Source organism: Lagenorhynchus albirostris, chromosome 11, assembly GCF_949774975.1.
Source record: "Lagenorhynchus albirostris chromosome 11, mLagAlb1.1, whole genome shotgun sequence".
In the NCBI taxonomy this organism is placed as follows: Eukaryota; Metazoa; Chordata; class Mammalia; order Artiodactyla; family Delphinidae; genus Lagenorhynchus; species Lagenorhynchus albirostris.
Genome location: NC_083105.1, coordinates 27,865,813 through 27,883,007, shown reverse-complemented (window position 1 = coordinate 27,883,007; position 17,195 = coordinate 27,865,813). Strand labels below are relative to the sequence as shown.

Below are 17,195 nucleotides of genomic sequence, written 5' to 3'. Positions count from 1 at the left end.
TATGATTGGTCTGTTCATATTTTCTATTTCTTCCTGATTCAGTCTTGGCAGGTTGTGCATATCTAAGAATTTGTCCATTTCTTCCAGGTTGTCCATTATATTGGCATATAGTTGCTTGTAGTAATCTCTCTTTTGTATTTCTGCAGTGTCAGTTGTTACTTCTTTTTCATTTCTAATTCTATTGATTTGAGTCTTTTCCCTTTTTTCTTGATAAGTCTGGCTAACGGTTTATCAATTTTCTTTAGCTTCTCAAAGAACCAGCTTTTAGTTTTATTGATCTTTGCTATTGTTGCCTTCATTTCTTCTTCTTTTATTTCTGATCTGATTTTTATGATTTCTTTCCTTCTGCTAACTTTGGGGTTTTTTTGTTCTTCTTTCTCTGATTGCTTTAGGTGCAAGGTTCGGTTGTTTATTCGAGATGTTTCCTGTTTCTTAAGGTGGGCTTGTGTTGCTATAAACTTCCCTCTTAGAACTGCTTTTGCTGCATCCCATAGGTTTTGGGTCCTCGTGTCTCCATTGTCATTTGTTTCTAGGTATTTTTAAATTTCCTCTTTGATTTCTTCAGTGATCACTTCGCTATTAAGTAGTGTATTGTTTAGCTTCCATGCGTTTATATTTTTTACACATCTTTTCCTGTAATTGATATCTAGTCTCATGGCGTTGTGGTCGGAAAATATACTTGATACAATTCAATTTTCTTAAATTTACAAAGGCTTGATTTGCAACCCAAGATATGATCTATCCTGGAGAATGTTCCATGAGCACTTGAGAAAAATGTGTATTCTGTTGTTTTTGGATGGAATGTCCTATAAATATCAGTTAAGTCCATCTTGTTTAACGTATCATTTAATGCTTGTGTTTCCTTATTTATTTACATTTTGGATGATCTGTTCATTGGTGAAAGTGGGGTGTTAAAGTCCCCTACTATGAATGTGTTACTGTCGATTTCCCTTTTTATTGCTGTTAGTATTTGCCTTATGTATTGAGGTGCTCCTATGTTGGGTGCATAACTATTTACAATTGTTATATCTTCTTCTTGGATCGATCCCTTGATCATTATGTAGTGTCCTTCTTTGTGTCTTCTAATAGTCTTTATTTTAAAGTCTATTTTGTCTGATATGAGAATTGCTACTCCAGCTTTCTTTTGGTTTCCATTTGCATGGAATATCTTTTTCCATCCCCTTACTTTCAGTCTGTATGTGTCTCTAGGTCTGAAGTGGGTCTCTTGTAGACAGCATACATATGGCTCTTGTTTTTGTATCCATTCAGCCAATCTCTTTCTTTTGGTGGGAGCATTTAGTCCATTTACATTTAAGGTAATTATCGATATGTATGTTCCTATTCCCATTTTCTAAATTGTTTTGGGTTCCTTATTGTAGGTCTTTTCCTTCTCTTGTGTTTCTGCCTAGAGAAGTTCCTTTAACCTTTGTTGTAAAGCTGGTTTGGTGGTGCTGAACTCTCAGCTTTTGCTTGTCTGTAAAGCCTTTAATTTCTCTTCCTAACCTGAATGAGATCCTTGCTGGGTAGAGTAATGTTGGTTGCAGGTTTTTCTCCTTCATCACTTTAAATATGTCCTGCCACTCCCTTCTGGCTTGCAGGGTTTCTGCTGAAAGATCAGCTCTTAACCTTATGTGGATTCCCTTGTGTGTTATTTTTTCCTTGCTGCTTTTAATATGCTTTCTTTGTATTTAATTTTTGACAGTTTGATTAATATGTGTCTTGGCGTATTTCTCCTTGGATTTATCCTGTATGGGATTCTCTGTGCTTCCTGGACCTGATTAACTATTTCCTTTGCCATAATACGGAAGTTTTCAACTATAATCTCTTCAAATATTTTCTCAGTTCCTTTCTTTTTCTCTTCTTATTCTGGAACCCCTATAATTCGAATGTTGGTGCGTTTAATGTTGTCCCAGAGGTCTCTGAGACTGTCCTCAGTTCTTTTCATTCTTTTTTCTTTATTCTTCTCTGCAGTAGTTATTTCCACTATTTTATCTTCCAGGTCACTTATCCGTTCTTCTGCCTCAGTTATTTTGCTATTGATCCCATCTAGAGTATTTTTCATTTCATTTATTGTGTTGTTCATCGTAGTTTGTTTCATCTTTAGTTCTTCTAGGTCCTTGTTAAATGTCTCCTGCATTTTGTCCATTCTATCTCCAAGATTTCAGATCATCCTTACTATCATTATTCTGAATTCTTTTTCGGGTAGACTGCCTATTTCTTCTTCATTTGTTAGGTCTGGTGGGTTTTTATCTTGCTCCTTCATCTGATGTGTGTTTTTCTGTCTTTTCATTTTGCCTATCTTACTGTGTTTGGGATCTCCTTTTTGCAGGCTGCAGGTTCGTAGTTCCTGTTGTTTTTAGTATCTGTCCCCAGTGGCTAAGGTTGGTCCCGTGGGTTCTGTAGGCTTCCTGGTGGAGGGGACTAGTGCCTGTGTTCTGATGGATGAGGCTGGATCTTGTCTCTCTGGTGGGCAGGTCCACGTCTGGTGGTGTGTTTTGGGGTGTCTGTGGACTTATTATGGTTTTAGGCAACCTCTCACCTAATGGGTGGGGTTGTGTTCCTGTTTTGCTAGTTGTTTGGCATAGGGTGCCCAGCACTGTAGCTTGCGGTCATTGAGTGAAGCTGGGTGCTGGCGTTGAGATGGAGATCTCTGGGAGATTTTCGCCGTTTGATATTATGTGGAGCTGGGAGGTCTCTTGTGGACCAGGGTCCTGAAGTTGGCTCTCCCACCTCAGAAGCACAGCACTGACTCCTGGCTGCAGCACCAAGAGCCTTTCATCCACACGGCTCAGAATAGAAGGGAGAAAAGGTAGAGATAAAGAATTAGTTAAAAAAAAAAAAAGAATTAGTAGAAGTAGGAAGAAAGGAAGGAAGGAAGGAAGGAGGGAAGGAAGAAGGAAAGAAAGAAGGAAGGAAAGAAAGGCGGGAGGGAGGGAGGGATGGTGGGAGGAAGGAAGGAAGGAGAGAAGGAAGGAAAAAAAGAAAGAAAGAAGATAAAGTAAAGTAAAATATAATAAAGTTATTAAATTAAAAAATTATTAAGAAAAAAATTTAAAACAAGAAAAAAACGGACAGATAGAACCTTAGGACAAATGTTGGAAGCAAAGCTATACAGACAAAATCTCATACAGAAGCATACACATACACACTCACAAAAAGAGGAAAAGGGGAAAAAATCATAAATCTTGCTCTCGAAGTCCACCTCCTCAATTTGGGACAATTCGTTGTCTAAAGGAGGGAGGGAGTGAGGGAGGGAAGGAAGGAAGGAAGATAAAGTAAAATAAAATAAAGTTTATTAAAATTAAAATTATTAAGAAAAAAACGAATGGATAGAACCCTAGGACAAATGGTGGAAGCAAAGCTATACAAAGTCTGACACAGAAGCATACACATACACCCTGACTAAAAGAGGAAAAGGGGAAAAAAATCATAAATCTTGCTCTCAAAGTCCACCTCCTCAATTTGGGATGATTCGTTGTCTATTCATGTGTTCCACAGATGCAGGGTACATCAAGTTGATTGTGGAGCTTTAATCTGCTGCTTTTGAGGCTGCTGGGAGAGATTTCCCTTTCTCTTCTTTGTTCTCACAGCACCCAGGGGCTCAGCTTTGGATTTGGCCCCGCCTCTGCGTGTAGGTCGCCGGAGGGCGTCTTGTTTTTCGCTCAGACAGGACGGGGTTAAAGGAGCCGCTGATTCGTGGGCTCTGGCTCACTCAGGCTGGGGGGGGTGGGGCACGGAGTGCGGGGCGAGCCTGTGGTGGCAGAGGCCGGCGTGATGTTGCACCAGCCTGAGGCCCGCCATGCGTTCTCCCAGGGAAGTTGTCCCTGGATCCTGGGAACCTGGCTGTGGCGGGCTGCACAGGCTCCCTGGAAGAGGGGTGTGGATAGTGACCTGTGCTCTCACACAGGCTTCTTGTTGGCGGCAGCAGCAGCCTTAGCGTCTCCTGCCCGTCTGTGGGGTCTGCACTTTTAGCTGTGTCTCGCGCCCATCTCTGGAGCTCTGCTTAAAGCAGCACTCTTAATCCCCTCTCCTTGCGCACCAGGAAACAAAGAGGGGAGAAAAAGTCTCTTGCCTTTTCGGCAGCTCCAGACCTTTTCCTGGACTCCCTCCCGGCTGTCCGTGGTGCACTAACCCCTTCAGGCTGTGTTCATGCCACCAACCCCATTCCTCTCCCTGTGCTCCGTCCAAACCCCAAGCCTCAGCTCGCAGCCCCACCCGCCCCGGCGGGTGAGCAGACAAGCCTCTCGGGCTGGTGAGTGCCGGTCGGCACCGATCCTCTGTGCGGGAATCTCCCCGCTTTGTCCTCCGCGCCCCTGTGCTGTGCTCTCCTCCGCGGCTCCGTAGCTCCCCCCCCACCCCCCGCATTCTCCGTCTGCAAAGGGGCTTCCTAGTGTGTGCAAACCTTTCCTCCTTCACAGCTCCCTCCCACTGGTGCAGGTACTGTCCCTATTCTTTTGTCTCTGTTTTTTCTTTTGCCCTACCCAGGTACGTGGGGAGTTTCTTGCCTTTTGGGAGGTCTGAGGTCTTCTGCCAGCGTTCAGTAGGTGTTCTGTAGGAGTTGTTCCACGTGTAGATGTATTTCTGGTGTATCTGTGGGGTGGAAGGTGATCTCCGCATCTTACTCTTCTGCCATCTTCCCCTCGTCTCTGTGCGACTTGACTTATTGAAGAGGCTGTCTTTCTCCACTGTATATTCTTGCCTCCTTTATCAAAGGTAAGGTGGCCATATGTGCGTGGGTTTATCTCTGGGCTTTCTATCCTGTTCCATTGATCTATATTTCTGTTTTTGTGCCAGTACAATACTGTCTTGATTACTGTAGCTTTGTAGGATAGTCTGAAGTCAGGGAGTCTGATTCCTCCAGCTCCATTTATCTTTCTAAAGATTGCTTTGGCTATTCGGGATCTTTTGTGTTTCCATACAAATTGTGAAATTTTTTGTTCTAGTTCTGTGAAAATTTCCATTGGTAGTTTGATTGGGATTGCATTGAATCTGTAGATTGCTTTGGGTAGTATAGTCATTTTCACAGTGTTGATTCTTCCAATCCAAAAACATGGTATATCTCTCCATCTATTTGTATCATCTTTAATTTCTTTCATCAGTGTTTTATAGTTTTCTGCATACAGGGCTTTATTCTCCTTAGGTAGGTTTATTACTACATACTTTATTCTTTTTGTTGCAATGGTAAATGGAAGTGTTTTCTTAATTTTACTTTAAGATTTTTCATCATTAGTGTATAGGAATGCCAGAGATTTCTGTGCATTAATTTTGTATCCTGCTACTTTACCAAATTCATTGATTAGGTCCAGTAGTTTTCTGGTAGCATCTTTAGGATTCTCTATGTGTAGTATCATGTCATCTGCAAACAATGACAGCTTTACTTCTTTTCTGATTTGGATTCCTTTTATTTCTTTTTCTTCTCTGATTGCTGTGGCTAAAACTTCCAAAGCTATGTTGAATAATAGTGGTGAGAGTGGGCAACCTTGTCTTCTTCCTGATCTTAGTGAAAATGGTTTCAGTTTTTCACCATTGAGGACGATGTTGTCTGTGGGTTTGTCATATATGGCCTTTATTATGTTGAGGAAAGTTCCCTCTGTGCCTAATTTCTGGAGGATTTTTATCATAAATTGTTGTTGAATTTTGTCAAAAGCTTTTTCTGCATCTATTGAGATGATCATATGGTTTTTCTCCTTCAATTTGTTAATATGGTTTATTACATTGATTGATGTGCGTATATTGAAGAATCCTTGCATTCCTGGGATATATCCCACTTGATCATGGTGTATGATCCTTTTAATATGCTGTTGGATTCTGTTTGCTAATATTTTGTTGAGGATTTTTACATCTGTGTTCATCAGTGATATTGGCCTGTAGTTTTCTTTCTTTGTGACATCTTTGTCTGGTTTTATTATCAGGGTGATGGTGGCCTCATAGAATGAGTTTGGGAGTGTTCCTCCTTCTGCTGTATGTTGGAAGAGTTTGAGAAGGATAGGTGTTAGCTCTTCTCTAAATGTTTGGTAGAATTCGCCTGTGAAGCCATCTGGTCCTGGGCTTTTGTTTGTTGGAAGATTTTTAATCACAGTTTCAATTTCAGTGCTTATGATTGGTCTGTTCATATTTTCTATTTCTTCCTGATTCAGTCTTGGCAGGTTGTGCATTTCTAAGAATTTGTCCATTTCTTCCAGGTTGTCCATTATATTGGCATATAGTTGCTTGTAGTAATCTCTCATGATCCTTTGTACTTCTGCAGTGTTAATTGTTACTTTTCCGTTTTCATTTCTAATTCTATTGATTTGCATCTTCTCCCTTTTTTTCTTGATCAGTCTGGCTAATGGTTGAACAAGCTTTTAGTTTTAATATCTTTGCTATAGTTTCCTTCGTTTCTTTTTCATTTATTTCTCATCTGATCTTTACGATTTCTTTCCTTCTTCTAACTTTTGGGGTTTTTTGTTCTTCTTTCTCTTATTGCTTTAGGTGTACAGTTAGGTTGTTCATTTTAGCTGTTTCTTATTTCTTAAAGTAGGATTGTATTGCTATAAACTTCCCTCTTAGAACTGCTGTTGTTGAATCCCGTAAGTTTTGGGTCGTCGTGTTTTCATTGTCATTTGTTTCTAGGTATTTTTTTATTTCCTCTTTGATTTCTTCAGTGATCTCTTGGTTATTAAGTAGTGTATTGTTTAGCCTCCATGTGTTCGTATTTTTTACAGATTTTTCCTGTAATTGATATCTAGTCTCATAGTGTTGTGGTCAGAAAAGATACTTAATTCGATTTCAATTTTCTTAAATTTACCAAGGTTTGATTTGTGACCCAAGATATGATCTATCCTGGAGAATGTTCCGTGAGCACTGGAGAAGAAAGTGTATTCTGTTGTTTTGGGATGGAATATCCTATAAATATCAATTAAGTCCATCTTCTTTAATGTATCATTTAAAGCTTATGTTTCCTTATTTATTTTCATTTTAGATAATCTGTCCCTTGGTGAAAGTGGGGTGTTCAAGTCCCCTACTATGGTTGTGTTACTGTTGATTTCCCCTTTTATGGCTGTTAGTATTTACCTTATGTATTGAGGTGCTCCTATGTTGGGTGCATATATATTTACAATTGTCTTCTTTTTGGATTGATCCCTTGATCATTATGTAGTGTCTTTCTTTGTCTCTTCTAATAGTCTTTGTTTTAAAGTCTATTTTGTCTGATATGAGTATTGCTACTTCAGCCTTCTTTTGATTTCCATTTGCATTGAATATCTTTTTCCATCCCCTCACTTTCAGTTTGTATGTGTCGTTGGGTCTGAAGTGGGTCTCTTGTAGACAGCATATGTACGGGTCTTGTTTTTGTATTCATTCAGCCAGTCTGTGTCTTTTGGTTAGAACATTTAATTCATTTACATTTAAAGTAGTTATCTATATGTATGTTCCTATTACCATTTTCTTAATTGTTTTAGGTTTGTTATTGTAGGTCTTTTCCTTCTCTTGTGTTTCCTGCCTAGCTAAGTTCCTTTAGCATTTGTTTTAAATGTGGTTTGGTGGTGCTGAATTCTCTTAGCTTTTGCTTGTCTGTAAAGGTTTTAATTTCTCTGTCAAATCTGAATGAGATCCTTGCTGGGTAGAGTAATCTTGGTTGGTGGTTTTTCCCCTTCATCACTTTTTATATGTCCTTCCCCTCCCTTCTGGCTTGCAGAGTTTCTGCTGAAACATCAGCTGTTAACCTTATGGGGAATCCCTTGTATGTTATTTGTTGTCTTTCCCTTGCTGCTTGTAATATTTTTTCTTTGTATTTAATTTTAGAAAGTTTCATTAATATGTGTCTTGGCATGTTTCTCCTTAGATTTATCCTGTATGGGACTCTCTGTGCTTCCTGGACTTGATTAACTATTTCCTTTCCCATATTAGGGAAGTTTTCAACTATAATCTCTTCAAGTATTTTCTCAGTTCCTTTCTTTTCCTCTTCTTCTTCTGGAACCCCTGTACTTCGAATGTTGGTGCATTTAATGTTGTACCAGAGGTCTCTGAGACTCTGTTCAATTCTTTTCATTCTTTTTTCTTTATTCTGCTCTGCAGTAGATATTTCCACTATTTTATCTTCCAGGTCACTTATCCGTTCTTCTGCCTCAGTTATTCTGCTATTGATCCCATCTAGAGTATTTTTCATTTCATTTATTGTGTTGTTCATCACTGTTTGTTTGCTCTTTATTTCTTCTAGGTCCTTGTTAAACGTTTCTTGTATTTTCTCCATTCTATTTCCAAGATTTTGGATCATCTTTACTATCATTCTGAATTCTTTTTCAGGTAGACTGCCTATTTCCTCTTCATTTGTTACGTGTGGTGCATTTTTACCTTGCTGCTTCCTCTGCTGTGTGTTTCTCTGTCTTCTCATTTTGCTTAATTTACTGTGTTTGAGGTCTCCTTTTCTCAGGCTGCAGGTTTGTAGTTCCCCTTATTTTTAGTGTCTGCCCCCAGTGTCTAAGGTTGGTTCAGTAGGTTGTGTTGGCTTCCTGGTGTAGTGGACTAGTGCCTGTGTTCTGATGGATGAGGCTGGATCTTGTCTCTCTGGTGGGCAGGTCCATGTCTGGGGTTGTGTTTTGGGGTGTTCGTGGCCTTATTATGATTTTAGGCAGCCTCTCTGCTAATGGGTAGGGTTGTGTTCCTGTCTTGCTAGTTGTTTGGCATAGGGTGTCCAGCACTGTAGCTTGCTGGTCATTGAGTGGAGCTGGGTCTTGAGATGGAGATCTCTGGGAGATTTTTGCCATTTGATATTACATGAAGCTGGGAGGTCTCTTGTGGACCAGGGTCCTGAAGTTGGCTCTCCCACCTCAGAGGCACAGCCCTGACGCCTGGCTGGAGCACCAAGAGCCTGTCCTCCACACGGCTCAGAAAAAAAGGTAGAAAAAACAAAGAAAGAAAGAAAGAAGAGGATAAAATAAAGTAAAATAGTTATTAAAATAAATAATAATTATTAAAAAAATTTTTTTTCAGTAGTAAAAAGAAAGAAAGAAGAGAGCAACCAAACCAAAAAACAAATCCACCAATGATAACAAGCACTAAAAACTATACTAAGAGAAAACAAAAGCAAAAAATAACAAAAAAAAACGTACAGACACGACCCTAGGACAAATGGTTAAAGCAAAGCTATACAGACAAAAATCACACATAGAAGCATACATATACACACTCACAAAAAGGGGGAAAAATGTATATATCGTTGCTCCCTCCTCAATTTGGGATGATTCATTTTCTATTCAGGTATTGCACAGATGCAGGGTACATCAAGTTGACTGTGGAGATTTAATCTGCTGCTCCTGAGGCTGCTGGGAGAAATTTCCCTTTCTCTTCTTTGTTCGCACAGCTCCTGGGGTTCAGCTTTGGATTTGGCCCCTCCTCTGTGTGTAGGTCGCCTGAGGGTGTCTGTTCTTCTCTCAAACAGGACGGGGTTAAGGGAGCAGCTGATTTGGGGGCTCTAGCTCACTCAGGCAGGGGGGAGGGAGGGGTACAGTGTGTGGGGCGAGCCTGCGGCAGCAGAGGCCAACATAACATTGCACCAGTGTGAGGCGTGCCGTGTGTTCTCCCGGGGAAGTTGTCCCTGGATCCCGGGACCCTGGCAGTGGCAGGCTGCACAGGCTCCTGGGAGTTGTGGTGTGGAGAGTGACCTGTGCTCGCACACAGGCTTCTTGGTGGCTGCAGCAGCAGCCTTAGCGTTTCCCGCCTGTCTCTGGTGTCTGTGCTGTTAGCCGTGGCTTGCGCCCATCTCTGGAGCTCGATTAGGTGGTGCTCTGAATCCCCTCTCCTTGCGCACCCAGAAACAATCGTCTCTTGCCTCTTAGGCAGGTCCAGACTTTTTCCCGGATTCCCTCCCGTCTAGCTGTGGCACAGTAGCCCCCTTCAGGCTGTGTTCACACAGCCAATCCCAGTCCTGTCCCTGGGATCTGACCTCCGAAGCCCGAGCCTCAGCTCCCAGCCCCCACCCGTCCTGACAGGTGAGCAGACAAGCCTCTCGGGCTGGTGAGTGCTGGTCGGTACTGATCCGCTGTGTGGGAATCTCTGCGCTTTGCCCGCCGCACCCCTGTAGCTGCACTTTCCTCCGTGGCTCCAAAGCTTCCCCCCTCTGCCACCTGCAGTCTCCGCCTGCAAAGGGGCTTCCTAGTGTGTGGAAACCTTTCCTCCTTCACAGCTCCCTCCCACTGGTGCAGGTCCCATCCCTATTCTTTTGTCTCTGTGTTTTCTTTTTCTTTTGCCCTACCCAGGTACTTGGGAAGTTTGTTGCTTTTTGGGAGGTCTGAGGTCTTCTGCCAGCGTTCAGTAGGTGTTCTGTAGGAGTTGTTCCACATGTAGATGTATTTCTGATGTACTTGTGGGGAGGAAGGTGATGTCCACATCTTACTCTTCTGCCATCTTGAAGCTCCTCTCCCTCTCATTTCTAATTTTATTGATTTGAGTCCTCTCCCTCTTTTTATTTTTTATTTTTTTGTGGTACGAGGGCCTCTCACTGTTGCGGCCTCTCCCGTTGCGGAGCACAGGCTCTGGACACGCAGGCTCAGCGGCCATGGCTCACGGGCCCAGCCACTCCACTGCATGTGGGATCTTCCCGGACTGGGGCACGAACCCATGTCCCTTGCATGGCAGGCGGACTCTCAACCACTGCGCCACCAGGGAAGCCCTCCCTCTTTTTTTTTGATGAGTCTGTCTAATGGTTTATCACTTTTGTTTATCTTCTCAAAGAACCCGCTTTTAGTTTTATTGATCTTTGCTACTGTCTTCTTTGTTTCTATTTCACTTATTTCTGCTCTGATCTTTATGATTTCTTTCCTTCTACTAACTTTGGGTTTTGTTTGTTATTCTTTCTCTAGTTCCTTTAGGTATAAGGTTAGGTTGTTTATTTGAGATGTTTATTGTTTCTTGAGATAGGATTGTATTGCTATAAACTTCCCTCTTAGAACTGCTTTTACTGCATCCCATAGGTTTTGGATCATCGTGTTTTCATTGTCATTTGTCTCTAGGTATTTTTTGATTTCCTCTTTGATTTCTTCAATGATCTCTTGGTTATTTAGTAATGTATTGTTTAGCCTTCATGTGTTTGTGTTTTTTACATTTTTTTTCCCCTGTAATTGATTTCTAATCTCACAGTGTTGTGGTCAGAAAAGATGCTTGATATCATTTCAGTTTTCTTAAATTTCCTGAGGCTTGATTTGTGACACAAGATGTGATCTATCCTGGAGAATGTTCTGTGTGCACTTGAGAAGAAAGTGTAATATGCTGTTTTGGGATGCAGTGTCCATATATATCATTTAATCTATTTGGTGTATAGTGTCATTTAAAGCTTGTGTTTCCTTATTAATTTTATGTTTGTATGATCTGTCCATTGGTGTAACTGAGGTGTTCAAGTTCCCCACTATTCTTGTGTTACTGTCGATTTCCTCTTTTATAGCTGTTAGCAGTTGCCTTATGTATTGAAGTGCTCCTGTGTTCAGTGCATGTATATTTGTAATTGTTATATCTTCTTTTTGGATGGATTCCTTGATCATTATGTAGTGTCCTTCCTTGTCTCTTGTATCATTCTTTATTTTAAAGTCTATTTTATCTGACATGAGTATTGCTACTCCAGCTTTCTTTTCATTTCCATTTGCATGGAATATCTTTTTCCATCCCCTTACTTTCAGTTTGTATGTGTCCCTAGGTCGGAAGTGGGTCTCTTGTAGACAGCATATAGATGGGTCTTCTTTTTGTATCCATTCAGTGAGCCTGTGTCTTTTGGTTGGAGCATTTATCCATTCACGTTTAAGGTAATTATCAGTATGTATGTGCATATTACCATTTTCTTAATCGTTTTGGGTTTGTTTTTGTAGGTCCTTTTCTTCTATTGTGTTTCCCACTTAGAGAAGTTCCTTTAGCATTTGTTGTAGAGATGGTTTGGTGGAGCTGAACTGTCTTAGCTTTTGCTTGTCTGTAAAGCTTTTGATTTCTCCATCAAATCTGAATGAGATCCTTGCTGGGTAGAGTAATCTCTTGGCTTTAGGTTCTTCCCTTTCATCACTTTAAATATGTCCTGCCACTCCCTTCTGGCTTGTAGAGTTTCTGCTGAGAAATCAGCTGTTGACCTTATGGGAGTTCCCTTGTATGTTATTTGTCGTTTTTCTCTTGCTGCTTTCAATAATTTTTCTTTGTCTTTAATTTTTGCCAATTTGTTTACTGTGTGTCTTGGCATGTTTCTCCTTGGGTTTGTCCTGTATGGGACTCTGTGCTTCCTGGACTTTGGTGGCTATTTCCTTTTCTATATTAGGGAAGTTTTCAACTATAATCTCTTCAGATATTTTCTTGGGTCCTTTCTCTCTCTCTTCTCCTTCTGGGACCCCTATAATGCGAATGTTGTTGTGTTTAATTTTGTTGCAGAGGTCTCTTAGGCTGTCTTCATTTCTTTTCATTCTTTTCTCTTTATTCTGTTCTGTGGCAGTGAATTCCACCATTCTATCTTCCAGATCACTTATCCGTTCCTCTGCCTCAGTTATTCTGCTATTGATTCCTTCTAGTGTATTTTCATGTCACTTATTGTATTGTTCATTTGTTTGTTTGTTCTTTAATTCTTCTAGGTCTTTGTTAAACATTTCTTGCATCTTCTCAGTCTTTGCCCCCAGTCTTTTTCCAGGGTCCTGGATAATCTTCACTATCATTATTCTGAATTCTTTTTCTGGAAGGTTGCCTATCTCCACTTCATTTAGTTGTTTTTCTGGGGTTTTATCTTGTTCCTTCCTCTGATACATAGCCCTCTGCCTTTTCACCTTGTCTTTCTGTGTATGTGGTTTTTGTTCCCCAGGCTGCAGGATTGTAGTTCTTCTTGCTTCTGCTGTCTGCCCTCTGGTGGATGAGGCTATCTAAGAGGCTGTGTAAGTTTCCTGATGGGAGGGACTGGTGGTAGGTAGAGCTGACTGTTGCTCTGGTGGGCAGAGCTCAGTAAAACTTTAATCCGTTTGACTGCTGATGGGTGGGGCTGGGTACCCTCCCTGTTGGTTGTTGGCCTGAGGTGACCCAACACTGGAGCCTACCTGGGCTCTCTGGTGGGGCTGATGGCAGACTCTGGGAAGTCTCGCGCCAAGGAGTACTTCCCAGAACTTCTGCCAGTGTCCTTATCCTCACGGTGAGACACAGCCACCCCCCGCCTCTGCAGGAGACCCTCCAACACTAGCAGGTAGGTCTGGTTCAGTCTCCTGTGGGGTCACTGCTCCTTCCCCTGGGTCCCAGTGCGCACACTACTTTTTGTGTGCCTTCCAAGCGTGGAGTCTCTGTTTCCCCCAGTCCTGTCCAAATCTTGCAATCAAATCCTGCTAGCCTTCAAAGTCTGATTCTCTAGGAATTCCTCCTCCCATTGCTGGACCCCCTGGTTGGGAAGCCTGACGTGGGGCTCAGAACCTTCACTCCAGTGGGTGGACTTCTGTGGTATAAGTGTTCTCCAGTTTGTGAGTCACCCACCCAGCAGTTATGGGATTTGATTTCATTGTGATTGTGCCCCTCCTACCACCTCATTGTGGCTTCTCCATTCTTTGGATGTGGGGTATCTTTTTTGGTGAGATCCAGTGTCTTCCTGTCAATGACTCTCCTCTGCTTCTTTGTTTTGCTTATATTTCTTTGACTCCATTTATTTAGGAGAAACAGTTATGTACTGTGGTCTTGAAGGGCTGTTTTTACGTGAAAGCCTCTCTTTGTAGTCTATGCGAGTCTCATATTTTTGGTGCAAGGGCTGTTGTTAGTATGGATGCCTGCCGTGTCTTTCCTCCATGTATGCTGGTTGTTATCCCCTTGATAGGGGGTCTTATTGTTTCTGTGGTGACCAGAGCCTGCACTGGAAGTTGAGTGGGGCCTCCTCTTTGCTCTGTGCTTGTCACAGCCTTGTTGGGACAGGATCTGCTTCCCAGTTGTTGGGGTGGAAGCCCCCATGTCTGTTTCTGAGCTGTGGTGTGAGGTAGGCAGTACTGGAGCACTCCCACTGGGAGTCACTGAGTATTCCTCCTCAGGAGCTGTCCACCGGCAAGTGCGATCTGTGGTGTCATCTGTCACCCATTGTGCGTGCTCAGAACGTACACCATTGCTGGCACTGCCCTCAGGTCCGCCTCAGCCACGGGAATGCAGGCAGTCAGGCTGGATGTCCCTCAGGTGCTGTGCTCACAAGGCCACCAGCGCCGATCCATTGGCACAGAATTCGTAGAGGCGGAGCCCTGCCCACTTCGAGCCCTGTGCTGGTGAGGCTGCTCCGGCGGGGCCCCACTCCTCCCTTCAAGGGCTTGTTAACAGTGGGGCTGCTTTGGTGGACCCAGGCTTCATCCTGCACACAGCCCCAGTTGCAGCCCAGGCCACACTCCAGCCCCTCCAGCTTCTCCACAGAGCCACCCCCAGTCCTCTCCCCAGCTCTGTCCACTGAAGCCCAAGTTTCAGCACCTAGCCTCCACTCATACCAGGAGACACATGTCTTGGGCTGGGGAGTGCAGCAAGGTGGCCAGGACCAGGTGTGCTGGTGTCTCTCTCTCCTGCCAGCTGTAAGCTGGTTGCCGCACTCTCCTCTGAGCCTCTGAAGCTCCCTTTCTGTCCCAGCTGATCTCCCAGCCAGTGAAGGGAGTTCCCAGGGTGAGGGAGCCTTTCCTCTTTCACAGCTCCCTCCCAGGGGTTCAGGTCCCATCCTGCTTTCTTTTTTTTTTTCTTTTGTCCTACCTGGTTACACGGTGATCTTTCTTGCAGTGTTGGCTGTATGAGGTCTTCTGCCAGCATTCAGTAGGTGTTCTGTGAGAGTTGTTCCACTTATAGATGTATTTTTGATGTATTTGTGGGCGTCATTGAGCTCCATGTCCTTCTATTCCGCCATCTTGATCTCCCACCTATAAATTTATTATAAAACTGACGCAGAGTCCATTGATCTAGACCCATCCACGAAAAGGACTTTTATGTCCAATCTCTCATGAGAGAGAATTTTTTTTCTTTCCCTAATGTTTCTGAAAAGTAAAGCCAATAGAGAGATGAAAAAAAACCTATAGTTTTACTTTTAGAATCATCAAATATCTTTTTTTTTGCTCTTCTGAGACCTTCCAAAACACTAAAAGCTTCCAGTATCTCTGCCTGGATCTTTGTCTGAATTATTTACCACTGGTGTTTCTTTTCTGATTGATATGTGGGGGGGATTAGGTGTTTTTATATTTACCCTGAACACCGGTGGGTACTGGCAGCCAGAGCTGTTCCCTACAACATGGAAATTTGGAGCACTGGCTCAGCGTTGTGTGTTTTGAGGGAATCCCTAACTGCTGCTGAGAAATCAGTTACTGGAACTCCCCAGCCTCCCACAAGGACCAGCAGGTAGTGCTGGAATGCTGCTGCTAGTGACTCAGCATGGAAATCAGCCACTAAGGCCACAGACTACAGCCTCTCCACACCTCCTCTTTCCACTCCTCCCCACTTCCAGCCTTTCCACGTCTGCAGTCCCTGCTCCCTTCATCCCTTCCAACCCCAATGAGAATCACTGCCATTTTGAGCTGGTTGAGGGGAAGTCATCTAGTGCCGTCCCCCATTTTAAAGAAGAATCTGAGGTGCAGAGACAGGGGGATGGTCCCTCCGCCTTGAAGCCTGGCCCCTAGAGCTCCATCCTTCATGCACCTTTCTGACCTGGCATCTGTAGGTGGGGAGGTGGGAAAGATCACTCCTGGCAGAACTCCTGTAAGGAAGAGTCACGGATGTTTTTAAAAGAAATGTGATAAAGCTGCTAGTGTAGGAGGGTATGACCCTCCAGGGACATGGTCAGGCTATGAAAGACCAGGACAAATTGCAAAGCACGAGGCTAGGAGAGAAAAAGGGGAAAGTTGGAGAGGAAAGAGAGAGAGAGCTCTCTCCTTTCAAAGAAGAGAATGGAGCCAGCAAAATGGGGTGGTGGGTGGTGACTGTGGGCTGTGAGCCCTCCCCATGATCTGAAATCTTCAGTAAAATAAACACATACACTCATAAAATGTTTGGCATGAGTGGGTTTACAGTGGAAACCGACACAGGAAACCTGCCAAAGGGCTAAGTGTGGCATTTGGCCCATGCTGTTCAGCGAAGAAACAGAATGTGTGCAAACAGGAGCCCAGGGGCCAGAAGCCATTGGAATATCTCTTTATAACTATCTAAGAGAGTTTTGGACTTGTTGGAGGTTTGAGCCAATTGTACCGACCTCTCTGAAATGCAAGGGCTGACACCTGGGCATAAAGATGTATGAAGATATCTTTGGGAAAGCAGAGGGAGCCTTCCGCAGTGCACAGTCGTCCCTTTGTATCCACAGGGTATTGGTTCCAGAACCCCGACAGATACCAAAGTCCGAGGATGCTCAAGTCCCGTATATAAGATGGGATAGTATTTGCATATGACCAATACACATCCTCCCGTATACTTTAAATCATCTCTAGATTACTCGTAATACCTAATACAAGGTAAGTTCTATGTAAATATTGTAAATACAGTGGAAATGCTATGTAAATGGTTGCTGCTGTGCCGCAAATTCAGGCTTTTTGGAACTTTCTGGAATTTTTTTCCCCAAATATTTTCAGTTCACAGTTCGTTGAATTTCAGAATGCAGAACCTACAGATAGTAGAACCGACTGTACATTGACCTACCTGAGGTTGGTCTTGAGGGTCTGGGTCATGAGGGTCAGGACTTAACCTGGGCCTGAAGTGAGCATGAAAGAGGGAAGAGGCGAGAGCCCGCAGCAAGAAAAATATTTAGTGTGAGAGCAGGATCCATTTAGAGCTGAACTCAGGACCAGAATGGTGTGAGCAGGTAGGAGGAGAGAAGAGGAAGTGAACACACTCTTAATAATACTTCTTGATGCACCTGTGTGTGCAGTAGCCACAGACCTGGCTCCAGGCGTCATGTGTCACCTGCACAAAGGCTGGGACCCCTCAGGTTCAAACGGTGTCACATTCAAAGAAACAGTCCAGCAGATGAAACAAATGGAGGAGCTATTCTCATGTTGCTTGCATTTCTCAAAATACCATTTATGGAAATCCAATGTATCACCCATAGCAATACTTACTAAAGTTTCCTTTCATGTATTCCCCATTGTGTGTACTCCTGGCAACTGCCTCTTTGAACAAACTCTCCCTATTGACAATTGTCTACGTCTTTTTTCCCTCTCCTCTCTTTTCTATATCATGTAGAACAATTTAGCGTCCTCAACTTCTATTTTCATTTTCTCTTCATT

General features: G+C 43.0%; 1 protein-coding gene across 1 annotated transcript in view; it reads left to right on the top strand.

Annotated features, from left to right (window-relative positions):
- Window positions 1-17,195, top strand: part of PLEKHG7 (pleckstrin homology and RhoGEF domain containing G7) — a 115,359-nt gene that overhangs the window by 47,843 nt on the left and 50,321 nt on the right.